Consider the following 7062-nt stretch of genomic DNA (forward strand, 5'->3'; position numbering starts at 1 on the left):
ATATGTTTCTTTATTCACTGTGCAGATGGTGGGCATTGCAATTACTTTTATTTTTGCCTATTATGAATTAAGCTTCTCCTTCTTAATGTTGTGGTCAGCGCTTTGTCTGGAGAAACACACTCATTTCCTTTGGGCAGGCAGTCAGGTGTAGGATTTCTGGATCATTTGGTAAGCCTATGCTGAACGGTGCCAAAAACTGTCACATAATTTTCTAACGTGTATCATTTTACACTCCCACTAGCCACATTTAAGAATTCCATGTATGCATTATCTTTGCCAACAAGAGATAGCCTCAGTTTTCTAGTTTAGTTATTCCTCTCTGCATCTTCTGGTACCTCAGTGTGATTGTGAATTTGTATTTCTCTAATAGGGTTGAACATCTTATCCTGTGTAGCCAGAAATGTGGATATCTTCTTTTATGAACAGCCTAATAAAAATGTTTGCCTGTTTTTATAAAGGTCTTTGTTTAGACACATGAATCATGCCTGTTTCCTCAAAGTGTGAGAATTCTTACTTTCTTAATTATGTCTTCTTGGAGGAGATGTTTTTTCAAGGCAGTCTGATGTACTATTCTGAATTATTTTTGTCACATAAGAAACAATGCAATTTTCATCCTGCCTATTGATTTAACACTCATTGCCTTTCTTTGCTACCTTATTGTCTCCTTTTTCTTGGTTTTTGTAAAGGAGAACATGCGACTATCACTAATACTAAGGTCCACAGCATGCACCCCTCTATCCTTCCATAAATTTTACATTAGCACTTGCAGTTTGGTTTTTTCCTATTGCTAAAATCATTATGTGCTAAGCTTAGAGTTTAGTTTTCCCTGTATGGGAATTTAGATTTTTTTTTATTTTTTGAAGAGAATTAAAAATATTTTAAAAATGCATTAGAAACAATACAGATTTTCACTAAGCAAAAATAATAGGAATTCAACTCTGGTTGTTATATTGCATAATGTTGTCTTCACATGAGTTGTTTAGATTACCAGATATGAGCATGCAACGTTGGTTCAAAAAGTTATAAAAAATTTAAAAGCAGAAGAAGGAATAATTAAGCATAATTGCTCCTCTCAAAAGGCAGCAGATATCAGTAGGACAACTATCCAAGCTATCCTATGTATATGCATAGATATATCTTTTTGCCTTCCTTCTTTATTTCATCTTATTTAGCTTTTATAACACAATCACTCAGCAGCTCTTTTAATCTCCACTGAACAAGACATCAAGTAATCATATACAAGTTCTTTCACATCTGCACTACCTCTTCTGTAGCTCTGATGTACTGTTAGACTAGTACCTTTCTGTCTCTATCCCTACAGCTTCTCTTCTTTATTTTAAAGAGCAAAAACAAAAACAAATAGTAGAACAGATAACAAGAGCAAAGACAGAAGGAAAGCAATATGACAGTACAAATGGTACAGAATTTCAGAACAAGAATGGAATATTAACAATGGTCACTATATATCACTGTAGCTTCTTATCACATCCTGAAATCAGATTGTCTAAATGCTGTTTATTTTTTAATCATCATCATTGTCTCAATTGAAGTATTTCCTTTGCACGTTAGTATAAAGTTCTGTCTGCCCATTTTGCAAAAACTGTTGTTTACACTGAGAATGCATTCAAAATATATAGCAATTGTAAGAAAAATGTGATTACGAAATGTTTAATATTTGCATCTAGCTACATTCATCACAGTCTTTGCTGATTAACCCCTAACCTGTCTTATAATCTTTGGTGCAGGAATCCTGCCGTCTTCTATTATGTTTCATCCTTCATACTTAATATTTTCTGATGTCACCGTGAATGGTATTCATTTTTTTCTTTGTGTACATTCAAGAAATATTGGTGTTTATCTTTCATTTAGCAATTCTGCTAAAACAAATAGGGCTGACAGGAAAACTGGGTGGCACTGCATAAGAAAATTCTATGTTAGTGTAGGAATGCAAAGAAAAAAAATACCATTTTGATCTTTACCTTTAGGCCTTTCACAGAATGGTTTGGACTTCACTGGAATGATTTCTAAGGGGCAGTTAATGATTTAACCCAGGAGTTTTAATGATCCAGGTCTGAGTAGATATGAAAGCTTTTTTGCCCTGGTCACATACAGTTTAAAAGCAAAGCAAAAAGATAAGCACTATGTATTTCTTTGAAATGCTTTTCGAAGTTTAATCTTGTGAAAATGGAACTTACACCAAATTTATGATATATCATAGATACCAGAATGCCAGTGGAAAATTCCTATCACCTTCATTTGAATCATTATATATATTTTTTAATGATTTTGTTATCAGTAATATTTTATCCATACTAGAGGTTTTTAATTTTTTATTTTTTAAAGAGAGCACAAAATAGTGTTAAAACAGAAACATTACAAGTGATATATAGGATTTCACTTCACAAAATAATGTCAATTTCAAATATCTGTTGTAATGCACAATGCTGTCTTCCAACCAGTTATCAGATATACGTATGCAAAATTGGCAGAAGACATAAAAAAAGGAACAAATGTGTAAGAAATGAAGAAGAGAAAAAGTACAACCAATGGAACAAAGGAGACAAAACCAATTAAGCATCAACTGCTTCTTTCCATAGGCACAGTACAGTTGTCCAAACCATCCTGCTCACACACACAGATAAACGTCGTTCCCCACCCCCGCCTCTTTCCTTCTCCTCAACTCAGTAACTCTTTCCTTTTGAATAAGTTCCTTCCCTTTTCCCATACTAGAGTTTTAATGGTAGGGTATCTTCTAGTCCATTTAAGTGTACATAAAATAATCATTCAAGAACACTTTTAGATTAGTTTAGATAGGGAAAGTTATTTCAGGGCGTGTAAGAAAATAAAATCTGAGGCTTGCATTTTCACATGTCCCACATCATCTTCACAACAGTATTTACCTTTACTTTTTAAAAATTTTATTTGTTTATTTATTTATTTATTTATTATTTACCTATTTATTTATTTATATTTTGTGCAGGGTCTCTCTATGTAGCTTGGACTTGTAGTGATTCTCCTGTTCTTAGCTTCCCCAGCATTGGGATTACAGATGCACACCACCATGCCTGGGGTCAGTGGCCAGCTCAGCACGCCCCAGGGGCAGGGCCAGTGCAGAGCCAGGGATTGAACCCCAGCCCCTGTGCTTGCCTAAGCAGGCCCTTAGTCTGCTGAGCTGTCTTGCTGGCCCCACTTTTGCATCTTTTAAAAAATTTACCTTTTGCAAAAATCCCAATGCTAGACTCTGCATTCTGGTGAATGTGGTACTCTAGGAATTTCAAGTGAGTAGAACCACTGAAAGGAATCACACTGCTTTATAAGTCCTAAGTGTTTGAATTCAATATTTTATGTGTATTTGGGTGCAAAAGATATTCTGAAAGATTTCTCCAAATTCACACAATGGTGAATTATGAAATTATAGTGCCTTTTAGTAATTTTATATTCTTCATAATTTCAAGTGGCAGTCACTAGAACATTATGTAACTCAGCTCAAGCTGAGATGGGGACATCTGCAGGATCTATCTATGAATTTTGTGGATGTGTGCTTCCTAAATCAGGTTAATAACTAATCCTCACAATTTATTCATGAGAATAATGCTTTTTTTTAATATACTATTTTTTTTAAAAGGTATTTGGTTGTAACAGGGTCTCACCAAGCAGCTAGACTCACAGTGATCTTCCTGCTTTCATCCTGCCCAGCGCTGGGATTACACGTGTGCACCCCCAGGCCAGGGCTCTGGCCAGCTCAGCCCGTGCTGGGGGTGGGGCTGGCACTGCATGAGGTGCCGGGGATCGAACTGCGGTCCCTGCGCTTGCCTAAGCAGGCGCTTTAGTCTGCTGAGCTATCTCGCTGGCCCAAGAGAATAATGCTTTCCGTCATCTCTGTTATTGAAAGAGAGATGTATTAAGATTTCTAAGGTGCATTTGTTTTCGCTCCTGTTCCCTTCCATGTGCTGGTTCACATGCCTAGACACCTTGCAGCCATGCTTTAAAAGTAGAAATCTCTCTGGAGGCATACCAGTGAATTAGTTCACCGAGAAGTAAAATTTTATTCTACAGCCTGCTTATTGTGAGCAAAACCAAAAGAGCAACTTCTATATGTAGCTTCTCAAAACGTTTCTTCACATTTGAGAAAACAGCTAACAAGCCCTTTCTGTGCAATTCTGTAGGTCCCTGGTGGAACCTCCACATCTCTCCCCAAGCACATTGCTGAAAAGTCCTCTTATTACACCCCGGATCACTGGAGATTACATAATCCAAATCTCCTCCTCTCCTTCTGACTGCTATGCAGAGAAACAATTGATCTCTCTGTGGTCATAAGTTAAAATCACAGTATCAGCAAAACTGCACAGAAAGCTTCCTTGTCTCCCAACTGACACAGACTCCCATACTCCCAGACCCCATCTCCTCCTTCCCACCACCTGATCCGATATGACTTAAGGTTCCATTTTTGGCTCAAGACCGATCTCTTTTAGATCGTGAATGGCTTCCATTTCCTGGAATAATTTTCAGGCTCTTTAATTTTTTTAAATTAGTACTTGTGAAGTTGGGGAGATAGGTCAGTGGTTTAAGTGCCTGCCTCACAAGCACAAGGACCTGGGTTCGATCCCCGGTACCACATGCCATGTTGGCCCTGCTCTGAGCTGGCCATCGAAACCAGGGGTGGTGACGTACACCTATAATCCCAGTGCTGGGGTGGCTGAGACAGGAGGATCACTAGGAGTCTGAGCTACTGAGTGAGATCCTGTACTAAATAAATTAATAGAGATTCTTAAAAATTAAAAATAAAATTCATATATGTCTATTAGTACCTAAAAAGCACAGACATCATGGACAGCTGATGCCTGGGCACATCACAGCTTAATCCTTTTATTTATTTATCTATTTATGAATTTAATTATTTTTGCAGCACCGGGGATTGAACTCATGACCTTGTGCTTGCCAGGGAGGTGCTTATGCCACTGAGCTATATCTCTGGCCCTTATATCTTAATCCCTTTCACTTCATATTCCCTTCCCTCCCACTTGCCCCATCTCCCACCGGTTTCCACCTCCACAGCTCTACAGCCCTGTTCATATCATCTCTCTTTTTTATTTTGCTCTTTTAAATTTTGTTTAAGCAAAATAAAAATAGGAAAAAAACCCAACCCAAACATTAGAAACAATACTGAATTTCACTAAACAAAATAATAAGACTTCAACAATGGTTGTTATATTACATAATGTTGTCTTCAAGTTAGTTGTTTAGATTACCAGACATAAGCATGCAAAATTGATTTAAAAAGTTATAAGAAATTAAAAAGGAGATTAAAAAATTAAGCATTGACTGCTCCTTCCAATAGATCAGCAGAAATCAGCAGTACAGTTATCCAAGCCATCCTGTTTATTAATATTTTTTGTATTTTAGGGAAGGGTCTACAGGGTGTTCAGGGTCTCACTACTAGATCAGACTTGTAGTGATCTGCCTGTTTACAGCCTCCCAAGAGCTGGGATTACAGGTGTGTGCCACCACGCCCAGTCTCAATTGCTGTCTCACCAGGCCCCGGGGGTGCGGCCAGTACAGCAGGCCCAGGGATCAAATCTCTGGCCCCTGCACCTGCTCACAGGCACTTTCATCCACTGAGCTATTTGGTCGGACCTCTCTTTAAATTATCTATACCTTGGGTTTCTCAGGTAACAGAAACCACGTGATGTTTAACCTTCTCTATCTGCTTCACTTCCCCTACCATTATGGTCTTAAGTCGGATCCTTTAGCCTACAGATGACTCAGCTTTATCCTTCTTGATGGCCAGGTAGTTTTGCATTGTGTATAAACACTGCACTTTCTTAATCTGTCCACTGGTTGATAGCCACATAGGCTGCTGCCGAGATTTAGACATTGTGAGTTTTGCTGCTATAAATGTGGGCACCTTCCTGTGTGTTGTTGTGGGATTTATTGCTGTTGACCACTCTTTGCTTCCGGAATGTTCTCTGTCCTCTCTCCATGTTTTGGGATTGACTCTTCCTGGAGGACTGAGATGAGACCCTAATACCTTCAGTGTTGGGTTGCCTGCAGGCCCAGGGCCATGTTCCTGCTCACTATCTCGCCGAACTTTAATCATTCAAGCATCAGCTCTACAGGGCAGTATGCTATTAACCTGGACTTCACAACCTATCTTCAAATTCAGACCTTGGGGAACTAATCCAAGTACTCATTCACGTATTTATTGAAAACCCACCTTCACCGACTAACACAAGGCACATGGTACTTTCTGATGTCTTTTTTAACACTCTCACTTTTAATATTATATTAAAAGGCACCATCTTACTGGGGACCCAGAGATACATCAGCTGGGGGCCACGTGGAGTTAAGTGAAATAAGCTAAGCATGGAAGATAAGCAACACGTACTCTCACATGTGTGGAGTCTGCAAAAGTTAATCTCATATGAGACCAAGACGAATGATTCTGTTTTTTAAAATTTTATTTTAGGGAAGGGTTTACAGGGTGTTCAGGGTCTCACTACTAGATCGGACTTGTAGTGATGCACCTGTTTACAGCTCCCCAAGAGCTGGGATGACAGGCGTGCGCCACCACGCCCAGTCGTAATTGCAGTCTCAGTGTGCCCTGGCGGCGGGGCCAGCATGGCAGGCCTGAGAATTGAACCTCTGGCCTCTAATCTGCTGAGCTATTTGGTTGGCCCTGTGTAAAATTTTATTTAATTAATTAACTTATTTATTGGTGGTACCAAGGATTGAATTCAAGACCTTGTGCTTGCCAGGCAAGCACTTATTCCACTGAGCTATCTTCTCAGCCCCTATGATTCTTGCTAGTGACTGTGGAGAATAAGGGGTAGGGGTGGGAAGAGGCTGATTATGGAAGACCAAGATGCAGTTAGATGAAGGCATAGCTCCCTCCTGTGCTACTGCATAGCACAGTGACCAATGCGACAGTCATATCCATGTACATCTGAAACAATGAGGAGGAAGGATTTCACACTCTTCACTATAAAAAGAAGATAAATCTTTGAGGAGATAGATAGGTACACGTACATGTATCAAAACATCACAGTGCCCCATTAATATATA

The sequence above is a fragment of the Octodon degus genome, unplaced genomic scaffold (genome assembly GCF_000260255.1).
Source record: "Octodon degus isolate 3935 unplaced genomic scaffold, OctDeg1.0 scaffold00291, whole genome shotgun sequence".
Taxonomy (NCBI): domain Eukaryota; kingdom Metazoa; phylum Chordata; class Mammalia; order Rodentia; family Octodontidae; genus Octodon; species Octodon degus.